Source organism: Spermophilus citellus (assembly GCF_964194105.1).
Source record: "Spermophilus citellus genome assembly, chromosome: 15".
In the NCBI taxonomy this organism is placed as follows: domain Eukaryota; kingdom Metazoa; phylum Chordata; class Mammalia; order Rodentia; family Sciuridae; genus Spermophilus; species Spermophilus citellus.
In genome coordinates, this window is record NC_138195.1 from 429,181 (window position 1) to 446,187 (window position 17,007).

The following is a 17,007-nucleotide window of genomic DNA, read 5'->3' on the forward strand; positions in this document are numbered from 1 at the left end:
TCACCAGGAGTAGCGGGTACACAGGGATGGTGGAACGGTGCTGAAAACATTGGTAGCACTGGCTAGGGTATAGCACCCCATCTGACAAGATGGAATTTATGCTTTGAATTGGGGACCACTTACATGGGCTTGTGCCCAAGGGTCACACTAGGGTGTGTTTAGCACTTCAATGTCCAGTAACAGAATTTTAATGGAAATAACAATAACCTCAAAGAAGAGTGTGACCTTTAGACCATTACATTTTAGGACTCCCACCACATAGGAACCCTGAAAAGATGAGGGAGGTGAAACAGAATATGTGGGTGTGAATAAGTTTACTAACTGCTGCCTGTGACCAACAGTTACAGAAACAAGTTACTGCCTCAGTTGCACACTGTGTGTGCTGATTTCCTCTCTTCCCCTTTATTTTATATAAGCTTGGATTCAATTTGCTGTTTAGTCTGTGACTACGCTTTAACTGTAACTGAGGAGATGAGTGTGACTCCCAGAAACTGATCAAAGATCTACTGGACATTCTTGTCTCATTTGGGAGAAAAGGTGAAGATCTCTTTTATAAAAGGATGTTTGCGATTTATTAAATAGAAATAAAGAGATGCTTCTCTTGCTGCAGGAAGATTAATTATGTTAAGCATTTTGTGAGCAGAGGCTGAATGGCCCACCATGGGCTCTAGCAGATTGTAAACGATTGCTTCTCAGGTTCCAACTCACCCTCAATGCTGTCAGCTATCTGTGGGTTACTGGTTCCAGGGCTTCTGGTGGGTTCCAGAATCCAAGGATACTTGAGTCCTTGGCATAAAATGGTATAGTATTTGCATAGGACTTGCACATCCTCTCATGTGCTTTAAGTCATCCTTAGGTTACTTACAATACCAAATACAATTAAATGTTAAGTGACTAATTGTTACACTGTATCATTTCTATGTGTTGTCCACATGTTCAGTACAGTAGCAAATATTTTTCCTGAATATGTTTGATCCACAGTTGTTTGAATTCACAGATGCAGAACCCACAAATAAAAGCAGACTGTACTCAGCACCTGGGATCTTCCAGTGGAAGCCCAGAAGGAGGTGGTAAAGCTAGAAGAAGAGGGAGGACTTGGTCCATCCTGTCTGCTTCCTTTTTCCTTCACCATGCTCAAAACTCCTTCACCCTGCAGAGGCCTGTGTACTGGTGACAGTAATTAACACCAGTTTACAGTATTACCAAGTCTCTGTCACCAGGAGCATCCATGTTCCCGGCGCTTGCTGGAGCAGCCCATAGCTCCATCCAGGACCAGCACTGGCACCAACCAACCCCCAGTGTTCCCTCCTCACACATCTGGCCACAGGCTCCAGCTCAACTCCAAGGCACTGGTACTGATGAGCAAGGCACTGAAGAGCAGCAGCTCATCAGACATCTGAATGGCAGCTGTCAGGCCCCCTCCAACTTCTACACTCAACAATTCCACCTCTCCCTTCGGGTGGCAGCTTCCTGTAGGACACCTTTGTGCCTCATTATCCATTCTTTGTATTGATTTCCTCTGTTAAAATTAGAACAGTGTTCCTCAACATGTATCCAAAAGAATCAAAGTCAGTATAATATAGCTTTGCACACATGGCCGAGCTTGTCCAACCAAATTTTGGAGCCAGCCAGGTGTCCATCAGCAGAGGAATGGATGAAGAAAATGTAGTATGTATGCACAATGGAGTTTTATTCAGTTATGAAGAACAAAATTATGTCATTTGCAGGGAAATGGATGGAACTGGAGAGTATTTTGTTAAACAAATTAAGCCAGACTTAGAAAGTCAAGGGTCATATGTAGAAGCTAAAGTAAGGCTAACATAAGGGGGGGGGGGGCGGAGAGAGATCTCATGAAAATAGAAGGGATACCAGTAGGGTAAAGGAAGAGGATTGGGGGAAGGGAGGAGGGAAGGGAAGAGGAGGATATAAAGTTGATCAAATTATGTGCATGTACAAATATGCCATGGTGAAACCCACTGTTCTGCATAATTCTTATGCACCAACTATTTTTTTAAAAGGGTGTTGAAGGAGTTAAGGCAAAATACGGCAAGCCATAAAGATTATTTTGGGAGCCATGTCCTTTTCATGTCAAGGCTGGATAATAGCCTTGACCACCAGGGAGTGGTAATTCGGGCTGCTATGAACATGAACTGTCAAACCTTCCACTAGCTTCTACATTCCCCGCATGTCTCCTAGTGCCATGCCTGGCACTTAGGATCCTGGCACTTACGATCCTAGTCCAGATCTTTACTGCCCTTCATTCCTGCACGCATTGATTGTTCTTTGCCTAAAAAAGCATGTAAGCATCATGATCTGGCCATTCCTTCAGACTTCATTTTCTTGTGAAGATCTGACATACATGCAAAATGAAAACTCTTACACTCTTGTTAATCAGCCTTTGCAATAAATTCCAGCCATGGAACCCTACACAAGAACTACAAGAATTAGGGGATCTTTCTTTCCCTACAGTGTTTGGGATTTTTTCCCCCTCCTGATTTGGTCTCAAACAATACACATTCATCCTAAATTAATATTGTCATATCATGGGTTTGGTGGACTTAAAATGCTTATTTCTCTAGTCCACATTCAAGTTCCTTACTATGAAAGTAAAAATGTCCATTCAACTTCAACTTCCTGTTGATCAGACTGCCCAATCATTCATTCTGTCTCCTTAGTTGTTAAGCTACTGTCCTCTAGGGGAGAGACTGTATTTTACTCTTTGTTGTTTGCCCCAGGGCCTAACAAGGAATATGTTAAATCATCCCAACTGCTATTCATTCATTTATTCATTCAATAAACGAATGAATAGCAGTTGGGATGATTTGGAAGCCAATTAGCACACAAAGCCTATTTACATGACCATGCTGTGCAAACAAATGGAGACCAACCAAATGAGAAAAGCAAAGGCTATTTATTCTGAGCTTGCTGTAGGAAAGGAGCAAGCACCTCCACTTGCATTTGGTCAGAACCTCAAAAGCAGGCTGAGGAGCAAGAACAGTCAGGTGTGCCCTGGTTGGAGGCTGTTGGCCTGAGGAAGGTACAGGCTGGTGATTAGGAATGGGGCCACCCTATTTGATTGATTAGAGGTTCATATTTGGCTGTCTCTAAGTTGGTCCTAAATGGAAAGCAGGCAAAGATTAGGGAAACTGTCAGTTAAATCCTGGCCAAAGGCTTGTAGCACTTGTTTAGCTTCTAAGATTGCCACAGAGATAGCCATCTGACTTCCTGCAGGTCTGACTTATGAGCAGAGTGGCTGCCTACATTGTTGTAGATGAGGGCTTGATTTCTTAGGCAAGTTGCTTGCAGGTTGGGTCAAAATCCACTTGTACCTATGGTTTGTTCTTTATCCATTTGTAACCTCAGTCTCTCAATGCTCAGGTTTATTTCTATTCACAGTATAAAATACAATCATTTGATCATATCTTTATGGAAATCTGCACCCAACTTCATAGGAAGATACTATTAGTGGATCAGAAATGCTTTCAGTTCCAGGAGGTGCCTGTTCTAGAGGCAGGTAGGTGATTGACACAACAGAGACAAGGCCATCAAATCGAGTGACTAAAACCCTTTGTCATCACAGATCTGGAGAAGAAGGAGAAAAACACTGTATACTGTGGGGAACAAGTGCATGGAGTACTACATACATAGCATACATTAAGGGTGTCTGAGTGGCAGGCCACTTACCCCGAAGCCACAGCCCTGGGCGTGAGGCCAGGTGTTGCAGTCCCTGTGTTTGCTCCACGGCCCATTCCTTGAGTGGTCACTGCAAGGACAGTTAGCAGAAATTGCATTGGTGGCTGCCTGTAATCTGCTGAGCTCCTGCCTGAGTATATATACATGGTAACTACGCAATAAAATCAGACCTGCTTCCTGCTTGGTCTCCGGAGGTCTTGATTAGTGACTCCGCAGCCACTCTCTCCTCTACCTTGTTCCGTGGACCTCCTCACTGGACTAGAGACAGCCCACGCAGCATACCACAGGCTAATGGATACAAAATTCAGTTTTGCAGCTAATCATGCTTCACTCACACTTCAGAAACACCTTTGTGGATTAACCCTCCCAGAGTGGAGTATTTGGAGAGGGAGAGAAGATGTAGTCATAATGGCACTATCAAGAAAATTCCCCGGAGAACTTGTGCCATGAGCCATGGGTTGCATGTGGGTCACCGAGCATGGAAGCCTCATGGATAGGGACATCTGGTGTCTGGGAATGGCCAGTGGACATTTCCTCTGGTCAATGCCCAGGGACAATGTGAATCTCTTTCTGCTCTGCCAGGACCCACACAGCAACAGCACCCATCAATGAGATGGGTGTGACCTGCCAAGATGTCAATCAACCCGCTGACAGACTCTTTCAGAATCATATTGTTCTATCAGTTATTTTTAAAAACTTCCTTTTTATAAATTGACTTTTTACAGATAATTTTGGTTAAATTCACCCTAACAATCAGTTTCAGAAACAAATTGATTATTTTTACAAATAGGTTATTCTCAATATTAGTGATTCCAAAAGAAATATTATGTGTGTGAATCTTTGGTAACAAAAAAAAAATTTGGAAAAGCTATTATTTAACAAGGTCTCAACTGGCACATGACTCTTGTCATCACATCTTCATGCAGGTTGTTTCCTGTGAAATATCATCGTATTTGAAAGAAGGGATTGTGGCCCCACTCTGGTTCCAATCCCAAGTTCTTCAGACTGTGCTTTGCAAAAAGTCGATGTTAAACCGATAATAGTAAATGGAATGCAAAACGTTTCCTATTTACCCAACCTCACATAAGTATTTTCAGAGACTCTCTTCTATGAATTCATTAAATAAATATTGGACTCCTCAAAGGCTTTGCATACTTCACTGTTTTCCAAGGTAATGCTCTGTCTAAAGGCGTCAATTCACAAACTCAAAATCTTCAGTCGTTCAAGGCTCAGGAGTAATAGAGTAGAATGTCAGTGGTTTCCCCAGGAGACCAGTGATCAGAATCAGGACATTCTTAGTCTGGGACGTACTGTTCCCTTTTGACTGAATCCTATATTCGACACCTCTGTGAGACAGAGATGCAAGGCTTCTGAGACTGGTTATTCCCAGAAACTACCTTCAGAGTTTGCCTTATCTGACGAGGTCAGGCTGGGGAAATGCCCAAGCAGAAAGATAAAAGTGACAAATGGCATCTTTTGGCTGCTTGTATGAAAACACAAGAGAGGGAGAGGAAGAGCAGAAGAAACTGTTTTATTTTATATCAAAATTTAAAGAAAATCTTAGAGTAGCCTTTCTAGGAAGCAAAGCCTTTCAAAATAAGAAAATGCAAAGATGAAATCTAGAATATTGTCAGTAAAATTTGGTCCTGAGTGAGCCCTTAAGACGGTTTTCTGAGAGATCAGGAAAATGTAAGGGTGTGCCTCTCAGCTACTCCTTGCTCTATTAGAGTCCAACCATGTTAAGGCATTGTTGCTAAGTGTTGGGTAAATTTGCTACTTGGCAAGAAGTAACTGCAACACTAACTCCCAAATGTTTGCCATCTTACGGAGATGATCTTGGGCTCATGTCTCCCTACCTACTTCATTTGCATTTCTCTGACTGCTAGTGGGTTTGAGAAGCTTTTTGTGAATCCCCATTCTGTGAGGTGGATGACAAGGTTTGGAGGAAGGAAAACATTTCTCCAAATTAGCCAGGATAAATCAGCAATTTGAGATATACTACAGTGCAGATGTTAAAAGAAAGAATTTCCAAAGGGAAAATATCCCACAACACCAGGTTACTGGAGGGCTCACCCTTAGACTAGATAGTGGTAATGCTGTAGATAAATTGAGAACAATTACTCAATAGACGATGGCCACCATGCCCTTGATTCTGAGAAAGTTGGCTTCTGGATTTTTGGAAATTATAATCCATAATGGCCAAATGTACAGGTGTGAGGTTGCTCTTGTCATCTCCAGTGTGAAAGTGGCAGAAGCAGCTAAGCACCTGCAGCAGGAATCTGACAGGAAACCAGTAGATCAGAATTCTCACTAAAAGCAAGTGAGGTTGCAGTCTTTCAGCCTCATATGAGGCTGGCACTTGAAGTGTTAGGGCTGGAGACACGAAGGCTTGAGAACACCCTCCAGCACCTATGGGTTGGCAGCCCATCATTTTCAAACCAGGATTTGGATATTTTCAATGTTTAAACCTGGAGTGATAGAGGAAAACTAAGAAGTCTCCCCAAGCTTCCTTTTCATAGATAAAGAGATTAAATAAACCAAGAGGGCCACAAAATAAATGCCAGCAATTGCAGCCATGGAAAGAAGTAATAATTATGAAGCTAAGAAAAGCTCTCCCTGAATATGAATTATGCATGTTGGAAGCTTATTGGTTTTAATACTCAAAGTGTTGGAATTAGTACTGTCTTCTTCCAAAAATTCTAATTTGGATTAAATCAACTCAGTATAAAAATTTGAATATACACTAACTCACTCTTCATTTCTTTGATGAAGAATAAATATTTTCATTGCTTAAAAAAAAGGAGAAGGAAGAATCTTTCTTGCTGAATTTTCTGGAGAAAGGAAGCCAAGGGAGAGACTGGCTTCAAGTTGAATGTTTTAGCAATGTCAGGAGCCCTGTAAAATGTTAGGGACAAATCTTCTCCTTAAGTCTCTTCTCTTTTGTGGATCTGCCAAACAAATAAAATAATTGTTGCTGTTTTTAGTCAGTGTGGAGTTACAATTTACATACAATAAGATACACCTTTCTTCCTCCTCCTTCCCCTCCTCCTCCTCCTTTTCTCCTCCTCCTTCTCCTTCTTCTTCTTATGCTCTTCCTCTTCCCCCTCCTCCTCCCCCTCTTCTTTTCCCTCCTCCTCCTCCTGATACTCCTTCTCTCTCTCCTTCTTCTTCGAGCAGGGATCTCACTGTGTTGTTTGGTGAATTGGCAGACTCAAGTGATTCTCCTGCCCCAGTCTCCCAAGTAGCTGGTATCTGGGAACACAGGAATGTATCACAATACCTGGCCCAAGAAGGACCCATTTTCAGTCTGCTGGGCCCTATTTAAGTGCCTGATCCAAAGATCATAAGAAATGGCTTTTTCCAAAGTTGTGGAAGAGCACTTGGCCTGGACACAACCCAGTGGAAGTGCTTGAGACTTAACTTCTCAGAAAAGCCCCAAGCTAATGGCTGAACACAGCTGGTGTCGAAATGCCCATCACCACTCAAAGGAGAGTTTTGCATTATTTTGTAGATTTTCCAGGGCCCAGGCTACAAGTTCCCTTAGTACTGACCTGACTCATAAGGCAGCTTATTGGCTGCTTTCCCTTCTGACTCCAAGTTTGTCCTGCACCTCCAAAATAAACTGCTGGCACTTGAACCCTCATCTGAGGGTCTGCTTTTGAAGAACTGCAAATTAATGGAGAAACTGATCCAGACATTTGAGCAATTGTTATTGATAATTTAAGGCTAGGCAGACATATAGATCAATAGATGAAAGCATAGATAGATACAGAATGAATGAATGGGTGGATGAAGATTGGATGGATGGATGGATGAGTGGATGGGTGGATGGGTGGATGTATGTATGTATGGATGGATTGATAATGGATATATGAATGATTTTTAATGGTTTTATTTGTTAACGGACCTTTATTTATTTTTATTTATTTATATGTAGTACTGAGAATCGAACAGGTGCTTCCCACACAAGGCAATCCCTCTGCCCCTGAGCCACTACCCCAGCCCCATGAATGATTATTGAATGGATGGATGGATGACTAGCTGGGTTATGAAGGGATGGATGAAGATTTGCTAGATGGCTAGGTGGATGGTGGATAGATAGTGGATAAGTGGTTATTATTGAATGGATGGATGGTGGATGGTACATGAAATTAAAAAAAAAGAATAATTGTAAAGAAGAAGCCTTGCAGACATTTTTATCTGGCAATTTCATATTGATTAAATTCACATTTTGTTACTTGCATGTTTAAACATTGTTTTATGGGGTGGGGGAACAGTAGCACATACCTATAATCCCAGTGGGGTGGGAGGCTGAGGCAGGAAGATTTCAAGTTCAAGGCCAGCCTGAGCAACCTATGGAGAACCTAAGCAACTCATTGAGATCCTGTCTCAAAATAAAACATAAAAAGGGTTGTGGATGTGGCTCATTGGTTAAGCACCCTGGTTTAAATCTCCAGTACCCCAAATAAATAAGTATAAATAAAAATAAAAATTACTTTTAATTTCTTTCAAAGATTTTTGTTGTAGAAAATTTAAACCCTATAAAAAAGTAGACAGATTAGTTTCATAAATTTCCTTATACCCATTCTCTTTTTTAATATTTATGTTTTAGTTACAGTCAGACACAATACCTTTTGTTGGGTGCAGAGCAGGCTGAACTGTGTTGTCTGCAGGGCAGGCTGAACAGATGTTGGCTGCAAGATAACCCACACACTCAAATCCCCCTCTATCTGGTCCTTTATCACCTGTTTGTGTCAAGTCCGGCTCAAGGCTGAGCACTCAACCCCCCTTGGGCCAACAAGGCAGCTTGCAGACCCAGAGGCCCCATTAGATTTGGGCTATAAAAACTCCCTCCTGCCAGGCCCCTCTCTCTCTTGCTCTTTCTCTCTTGCTCTCTCTCTCTTTATCTTTCTTGCGTGCGCTCTCTCCCTGTTCTTCTCTTCTCTTCTCTTCTCTTCTCTTCTCTTCTCTCTCTCTCTCTCTCTCTCTCTCTCTCTCTCTCTCTCTCTCTCTCTCTCTCTCTCTTTCCTTCCTTCTTTTCTCTTTGTTGCACTGCTGCAATAAAGATCTTTTGGTCACTCCGAGTGTTGTGGTCACTTTCCTTTCACCTTTATTTTATTTATTTATTTATTTTAATGTGCTGCTGAGGATTGAACCCAGGGCCTCGAATGTGCTAGGCAAGTGCTCTACAGCTGAGCCACGACTGCAGCCCTCCATATACCCATTCTCTAGGTTAAAAATTATCTACTCATAGCCATCTTGTTTCCCATTGTCACTCTGGGTACCCACCCTTCTCTATATTATTCTGAATCAGAAGTCAGAAAATTCAATCTCAAAATGTCTTAGTATATATATGTCTAAAAGATAAAAGTTTTTTTTTTCTTGAAGAGCAATCACAGTACTATTATCACATCTAAAGTAATTAATAATTCCTTCATGTCACACAATATCCCATTATAATTTACTTATTATTTAATAATGCTTTATTTTTTAAGTTTAAATTATAATTCCAAATAAAGTCTCTATATTGTGACTGGTAAATATTTCTTTTAGGACTCTTTTAATCTATAGGCTCCTGCTTCATCTCTTTTTCTTGCAATGCATTTTTTGAATAATTACCTGTTGTATTTTAATTTAACCAAAATCTGGCCAAATCTAATGCAAATTATATTTTTGCTTCCTATGAGTCAAGCAATTTATAACCCTGGGGTTAAGCAAGCACCTTAACATGATTTCTTATTGTCTGCAGGCTAATGTTGGAGACTTTATTTATATTGTGGAAAGCATTCTCAGAATGTAAATGCTTGGAAGCTGTGGAAACAGACATAAGTATGTGAAAGTAACACCAAGGGTTCTAAGAAGCTGGACAAGGAAAGAGAGAGAGAAAGACAGCAGTAAATGCCAAGTTACTTCATAAATCGGGAAGTCTATCAGGTCACTTCTCTGCTTAAAATGTGTCTATGGGTTTCCATTACACCGTGAACTCACAACTCCCTGCTGGCCCTGTGTGACAGGGCCTGCCCTTGAAATCACATCCACAAGCTCCCTGCTTCCTCCCAAGGCCACAGTCACAGGCCTTCTCTCCAAGCCCCTGCTGCACCAGGACAGCACTGTTTTCTCTGTCTCAAACCACCCCTGATCATGGTAGAGGCCCAAACACATGCCCAATAATACCCATGTTTAAAAAACACAGCGCCTAATCAGAAAGCAACAGACAAAATGTTCCAGGGGCCAATGGGAACTTAGCCCCAGTAGAAAGCAGAAATCAAAATGCACGGCCCTTGTGAGGATCTGGATAAGTTAAATTCTTCAGGAACCAGACCTTAGAAATGGAACAGCTCCTGATTTGGGGTCATTTGGGTATAGAATTCTGGGCTGAAATTTGTTTTTAAAAATAGAGACAAACAAGAATTCCTCTTCACAGTCCCTCCCTGAAAGAAGTGTTAGAGAGTGGACTTGATAAAATAGAGTGTGTAAGACTAGAAACATTAGTAAGGACATAAAATGGCAAATACTGGTTCAAAAATCTAAATACACATTGATTGCAAATTGTGTAATTACTTGGAAAATGTAATTATTCACTACTTGTAAGTAGTTTAATGACCTGGTTTTTAAATCATTCTAGGAAACAAGTTGCACGGAGAATGGGAGGGGAACATTTTGAGGAAAATCAAATTGCGCCAGGGTCTGCATATTATTTACCAGGAGACTAAAAATGTAAACTTATGTAGGTATTATTTTAAATATGTATAAATTATGTGTACATGGTATATTTTTGAGAAAACACCAAAGGAATTGAAATAAAATATGTTAAGTTAAAAATAGGAAGTCAAAGAAAGCTCATCCAATAAAAGATAGAAATAAATCTGTGGTCCAAGTCTGTCGGACCACTTCCCTAGCATGCACACAGCCCCAGGCTCCATCCCCAACACACAGAGAGAAAAATAAATAAATAAGCAAAAAGCATATGGCCTTGGCATAGGGTAGAAATAGAAGAGTCCAGAGACAGACCCACATCTACATGGTCAGTGATTTCTTTACAAAGACATCACAGCAATTTCACAGGGACAAGACTTGGCAGCAAATGGTACAGGAGCAAAGGAATCTCCTTATGGGAGAAAGTGACCCTTGACCCCTATTCCCACCTGGGCGTGCGATGCACATATGTGAATATTTTTCAAAACTCATGGAGCCATATGCTTAAGGTTAAATAATTACTCAATTTTAAATCGTTTTTTAGAAATGGTTATATCTGATTCCTTCTCATTCTTTGTTCTCAGCCTAAATGATACTTCCTCAGAGGAAGGCCCCGTACCCTGTTCAGGGAGGTAAGATTTTAGGCCTCAGCTCTTTACCCATTTAACTTAGAGATCCAACACAATCTCTCCATTGAAGATATGGATCTTATAACATTGCTATCATACAAGCACAGAGACTTTTGAAAGTCTCCAATTCCATAGATTTCTATGGTCAAAGATTCTCTCCTTTATCAACTTTTTATTGAACTACAGTGCAAAACTGAAAATTATGCAAACTATACTCTGAGGCTCAATAAATTTTCAAACAGCAAACACACCTAGTAACCAACATCTATATTAGGGACAGAACATGACCCGCCTTCCAGAGGCCCCCTGGAGCCTGCTTTCAGTCTTGAGGCACACCCCCCACCAAAGTAACCACTGTGCCAGCTTCCAAGAGCATGCATCAGGCTTGACTATTTTCAAAGTTTAAATAAACGGAATTATACATAATTTCATTTTTTGGCATCTAACTTCTTTCATTCAAAATTCCATTTGTGAGATTCAGCAGTGTTCTGCATTGTGTAGACATAGCTGACTCCTTTGCATTGCTGCAGAGTATTCCATTGTATGAATACAGCACTGTTTATTCATTCCGCTGTGGACTGACATTTCTGTTGTTTCTAGGTTGGGATTATCTCAAGCAGGACTGCTGTGAACACTTTCCAATGTCTTCAGGCACCCGTAAGTGTGCATTTTTGTTGAGCATATGCCTAAAAGAACTAATGGTTTATAAAATATGGGTATTTTCAGCTTTAGCAGATCCTCCCAGTAGTTTTTCAAAGTGGTTGTTATAAACTCAATTGTATTCCCCCCAAATCCATGTGCTAAAGTCCCCAGCCCTAGGACCTCTGAGTGGGATTGTATTTGGAGACAGTGTCTTTCAGGAGGTAAGTAAAGTTAGTAAGGTCATTAGTGTGGGCTCTCATCCAGTATGTCTTTTTAAGAAGAGGAAATGTGGACGCAGACACAGGGAGGACCACATGAGGAGACAGCCATCAAAAGGCCAAGGAGAGGGGAGTCAGAAGAAGTCAATCCTGCTGACACCTTGACGTGGGCTTCCAGCATCCAAAAGGGTGAGGAAATAAATGTCTGTTGTTTATCCCACCGGCCTGTGGTGCTTGTAGGTGCTTGACAGCCTGGATAACTAATGAGGTGATTGTGTCAAATTGTCCCATCAGTGACACATGGCCATTCAGGCTGCTGCATGCTCTCACCAACGTGGAACCACCTGCTTTATTCTTTCAGCTATACTGGTGTTCAGGCGGTAATTTCGTACTGTGTTGCAGTTTGCACTTTCCTGAGAACGGGGGAGTGGAGGAGTTTTACTATCCATGTGGATATGTGAAGGGCTGGGGCCCCTTTCTTCCTGGAATTTTATAGCTTCCGGACCTTCAGCAGCTTCAGCTTTCTGGATTCCACAGACTTCACCTTGACCGAGGCACAACATTCAACAGATTCTTCCTCCTCATTGCTCTGAACCTGCCTCCACCCACCATGCTTGAGCTTCTCTTGGCTTACTCACTGAATGCTGCCCGTTTCCTCCCGCCACCTCCGTTGCCTTCCTCCACCCAGCCTCCCGGGGCTTCCCACCTCATCTTCCACTGGGGATGCTCTGCCAGCCTGCCTCAGGCAAGATGTCAAGGAGAGCAAGGCGGCCCTGCCTTCTGGGTGTTCCATCAGAGTCTGTGTGCTTGTTGGGCTCCTGCTACTCAGGATCCAGAACCATTTCTGGTTCCCCCAGAGCCAAAGGCCTCACCAGGGTGTGGAATGAAAGCTGAATGCCACCTTTTCTTCTTTACTTGCTGCTTCCACATTCCCCTGAGTTTGCCAGATGAATGACAGAAACTTCCTGGAGAGCACAAAGCTCAGCGAGGCCTACATACAGTTTGGTAAGTTGCACACTTCACAACACACCCTGCCAAGGCTAAGAGGTGCCCGCAATCCAGCCTGCCCTCCCTACCACTCCATGCATTCTCAGAACTCTTTCACTGATTTGTAGACGGCATCATATGGGCTAGCTTCTACCCAGAAACAGCCTGGGGACGGCAGGAAGACACACTTGCTTTGCCTGATTTAGAAGCCCCGACAACACTCAGCAGCCTAGAGGGTTTCCTGTTGCCTTACAGGTTTCTCTGAGTAGGAGTGAAACCAGTCAGCCTAAAGACAGGACCAGTTTTCAGTGAGACCCATTAACTGTTCAGTGAGCTAAATGATGTGAAATTAGCCCCTGTCCTTGCCCAGTAAATTCCATTCACTCAGCTTTGGTTAGAGCTGCCCTGTCTCCCTGTTGGGCCTCTGCACCTGGCCTGTCCTCAGGTGTTTCAAAACCAATTACCAGATAAAATTGATTCCCGCAGCCTGTCACGTCAAACCAGAACACAGGCTCTTACAAGTGGTCCAGAGCCTGTGGACCCGGTGCTGACTCTGCGGTTTGAAGCTGACTTATGATCAAGACAGAATGGAACTGCGTGTCCTCCACAGGTGTCAGACTGGGACTGCAGAAAGTCGAGTGAGGCACTTGCGCAGCCTGAAAATTCCCAGCAGTTATTCACGAAAGCCTGGCACCCCTCTTTCACCTCCTGGGCCAGTTGCCAAGGGTTTCATCTTCTATTGGCATCTTTTCAGAAATACCAGCGGTGGTTGGCGTGGTGGACGGAATATATATATATTTAAGAACTGGCCCTCCCTATCCTCGCCCTGGTGGGAAACAACTAAAACCAGCAACCCTGGTGATTAGGTACATAAAGCTCCCTGAGTCCTCAGCTTAATAGCACTGACCACAAGTTTCAAAGGATTGTATTAAACAGCTAGCTATTTGTTTATTTTCAACTTATTTCTCTTCCCCATTATAACATCAACTCCGAGGACAGCAGAAACGCATCTTTCATGACCCCAGACATGCCCCCAGTGCCTAGCACAGCACCATGCCCCACACTGGGTCAGAGTTCAAAAAACATGGGCTGCATGGGAGAAGACTCTGGTAATGCAGTGGGTGAGAGCTGAAAGAGAAGACCTAAGGAGGGGGCTGAAGAAGATTCCCTCCTGCTTCAGGGCCAGGTGGGTGAAGGGAAAGCTAGGACCTGGCTTGACATTTGTGCCCCAGATCAGATCAGAGAAGGCAGAACCACCAGGAGTCCCAAAGTAGAGACATTTGAGCTCCAAATAGGAAGCATGGGATATATAATACATGGAATATGTGATGAAATTATGACATGCTTCTTGCCTTAGAGTCTACTTTGCCTGGTATTAGTATAACTATGTCATTTGTGTTAGTCAGTTTTCCATCACTGTAACAAATATCTGACATAATTACCTTATACAGAGAAAAGATTTGTTTGGGCTCATGGTTTTGGAGGTTCTGGTCCATGACTGATTGCCCCTGTTGCTTTGAACCTGTGACAAGAGACCGCATCTTGGCAGAAATGGATGGCAGAGCAAAACCAACGACCTCTTGACCAGGAAGTAAGAAAGGCTCCCAGTAATCTAAAGGCTTCCGTCAAGGCCCATGTCTAAGGGTTCCACCATCTCCTGATGGTGTCACACTGGGAACCATGCCTTTAACACCTAGATGGCTAGGAGATATTTAAGACCCAAACCATAGCAGCAACTTTTGACTAGTGTTTTCATGGTGAATTCTTTTAAAAATCATCTCACCTTTGATCTTGGACTGTTTCTCTGATTGGCACTCTTTGGTTTTCACATTAGCCCTGTGGGGTCTGAGGATAGTACAGTTGTCCCTCAGCATCAGTGAGGGATTGGTTCCAGGAACCCCCATGGCTACCAAAATCCAGAGACACTCAAGTCTTATATAAAAGGGGGTGGTGTTTACATATTCCCTGCACAAGCTCTCTCATATGCTTTAAATCATCTCTCGATGGCTTGAAATACCTAATGCAGTGTACGCTTTATGAACAGTCATAGTATACTGTAGAGGAATAACGGCAAGGAAAAGGTCTGTACATGTCCAGTACAGAAGCAGTTTCTTCTCGGGTATTTTCTGTCTGTGTTGGTTGAATCCCTGTATGTGGAGCCCCAGATACTGGGGGCCACTGTCTTCCTACCACTCAGTGACTTCTGGGAGGGGGGGGGCGTCTCCTTTGTTCTGCAGCTGCTGCCCCCTCCCCTACAGCTGCTTCATCACAGGCTATTTAAGTGGGCTGTCCCCCATCTCTCAACAAGGTGGGGATGGCTCTCTCACCTATGAGACGCAGAAGTCCCAGGCCTCCAGGAGATAGAGATGGCTTACGGTGTTCTTGCTTCCATCATGAGAAGAAAACTGCATTGTTTCCTTTTGTCATTCCATTGAGGACAAGAATGATGACCCTGAATTATTGTTCTTGTACCTTATTTGAAACACTAATGAACTATCTCTTCTCCAATTTTTCAAAGAAATATAAATGTCGAGTGTGATTCTCAAACAGGGGATTTTGACAATTTAAACACTCCATAGCTCTAAGGAAGAATGTTTCTAGAAGGGCATTTGCATACTGCTTGACTTTTCTCTCTTCCTGCAGATGGACAGGGTTTTATGGGAACGGGCACACAGGCCTCGACAACTTAGAATTTCTTAAATGAGGAAATTCTCCCACTTGTGAAATTGATTACATGTAATTCCAGGTCTCCTGTTGCTTCTGGAAAAGAGACTTCCTGACAGCTGCCAATGGACTTCGGTGAAGCTAGGCCCGTAGTCCGGGTCAAGTGGATACCCAGGAATGAATGATGATTTTCTCTCCTCTTGAGCCAATGTTCCTGTTCTCTGATTACCACAGACCCATTTGCTTCGTGGATCATACACCTCTATAAGGTCACTAGCAACACCCAATATCACTAGGATCAAAATGCCCCACCCCCTTCCGGTTTATCACCCATTTAGCACAGAACTCTATCATCAGAACAACCCATCAGCATGAGACGCAGTGTTCTGAAGCCACGTCTCTTGTCTTTGAAATCCTGACTTGGGAAGAGCAAGTGAACACCCATCTTTGATAGAAAAGACATGGCTTCCCTAGACCCCCTGCCTTCTCTCAATGAGAGCTAGTGTTTCTTCAGGTCTTTCCTCATGTCTAAGCAGCATCTTTAATTAAGCCACTGTAAGCATCAGCCAGTCATGGAGAAGGTCTAAGCCCAATCCACTGTGGTCACTAAGGAATGGATGGCAAATCAATTTCCTCCCTGGCACCAGTTCTCATAGACGGTCAGTGGGTATGTGGAACACGACGCCGAGAAAGAGTCCGAGGCCATATCAAGGTTGGTAGAAGAGTGTCCTGGACACTTAGCAAATCCTGTCCTGATTATCGTTATGAAAAATCATCAAGAATTTGGAACGAAGACAAAAAAGATATTCTTGTTATTTTTGTGTGCTCTGACATTGTGTAAAAAAAGCCCATGTAAGGACCACCCGGCTGAGAAAGTGACTAGTTTTGCCTATTGACTCAGCTCTGTAAAGGTAGATATTAATATGGAGAAAACTGACTGAATATAGATTATTTTTGTCCAGTTTGGGATGCAAATGATTTCTGATCACTAGAGAATATAGCCCCAATTACTCCATACCACCTTAACCAATTTTACATGTAATTTAGCAATCTGATTCTAGCATCCTTTTTCTTAAAGAATGCTGTATTTTTAAAATATTGCTTTAGTTGTTGATAGATCTTTATTTTATTTATTTATATGTGGTGCTGAGAATCAAACCCATGCCTCACACATACCAGGGAAGTGCACTACCACTGAGCCACAGCCATAGGCCAAGAGCACTGTATTTTATATGCCAATTTCTCATCTCCTCTCTGAAACCACTTTGCCATCTCACTGGTTCTCTCATTAACGAGGTAAATGAAACTGTGATGTGTGCTAATTTGGTATTTGTACAAGATTTTAACATTTTTCTGAAAATTATTCCCTGATATGATGGAAGGAGGCAGGTGAGGGCACAGAGGTGGTGAGTTTTTTTCTTCCGTGCCTGGGTCCATAGGAAGAGAGAATGTGTGGTCCCCAGGCTTGCATCCTGCAG